Raw genomic sequence first — 1304 nt, forward strand, 5'->3', positions numbered from 1 at the left:
CATCCATCCATCCATCCATCCATCCATCCATCCATCCATCCATCCATCCATCCATTTTCTTGCACCCTTGTCCCTTAATGGGGTTGGGAGGGTTGCTGGTGCCTATCTCCAGCTAACGTTTCGGGCGAGAGGCGGGRTACACCCTGGACAGGTCGCCAGTCTGTCGTAGGGCAACACAGAGACACACAGGACACACAACCATGCACACCCATACTCATAGAACTAGCATCACATTAAAAATGTTATTGAACAAATTTTTCCTTCCTTTAATAGACTTCTAAAGCATGATGGTCATGAGTTGCACCTTCAAAGATGAAAGGCGTAATACCAGCTGATTGTGTTTTTGTTTCACTGGAGAATTAAGATATTACATCTTGAATGCTGCACTTGAGCAAAGAAATAACTTATTTGCATGCTGAGAGGGTGAATGACGCTGCAAAGTGAGGTTGAATTAGATGATCCGAGGCCAGAGTCGATTAAATTGCTTTGTAAAATTCATTAGTTTGGGTTTCTGAAAGTGTTGGACACACTCAGCGACTAAAGATGCTGAACGCCTGTAAGTCTTTGAATGGTTGAGCATACAATGACCTAATGATGTTGTTTATGTAGGACATGGACCTCAGTTGGGTTGGGAGAGAGTTGCACCTGCTTTGCTTCAAAGGGAATGAGTCCAGGTGGTTTGGACATCTTTAAGGAATCTTTTTGGACATTTTGGAAGAGATGGGTTTCTGACATCCTGCCTGGAGGAAGCCTCAGGGGAGCACAAACGCCTACAGAGGGCTTTTATTTCCACACTGAGGGCCTGGAGGGAGAGTTAGCACTGCTGCAAAAAAATATATTGCACCGTCATGGATCTAAATCTAAACAAATCTGACCAGTTATGGAAGAACTGAGCATCTACCTACCAACTGGTTTTCACTCTTTTTGATAAACATTTAGTCTTTTCCACCAGTATGGAGAAATTGCAGAACAGCTTGAATTCATATTGGAGAGTTTTCAAACATGACCATCTTCATTAAGTTTGGAGTTAATTGCAGATTCACCAGTACCTTTGTTTTGTTTCCTTTGCGTCATTCAGAGACAGACTTGCTGCATAAACCAACTAATTGATTTAGTTGATATCCATTACAAACTGATGGATATTGGCTTTCAAAATTGAATTCATATTATTTTATTTTGTTAATCATGACAGGTTGACCAAATACTGAAGCAGCAAAGCATCCCAGACCATCATTCTACCACCACCATGTTTAACAGAAGGTATGTCTTTTTCCGAAATGCGGATTTTTTTCCAGTGTGAGATT

Source organism: Poecilia reticulata, linkage group LG2 (genome assembly GCF_000633615.1).
Source record: "Poecilia reticulata strain Guanapo linkage group LG2, Guppy_female_1.0+MT, whole genome shotgun sequence".
NCBI classification, from domain to species: domain Eukaryota; kingdom Metazoa; phylum Chordata; class Actinopteri; order Cyprinodontiformes; family Poeciliidae; genus Poecilia; species Poecilia reticulata.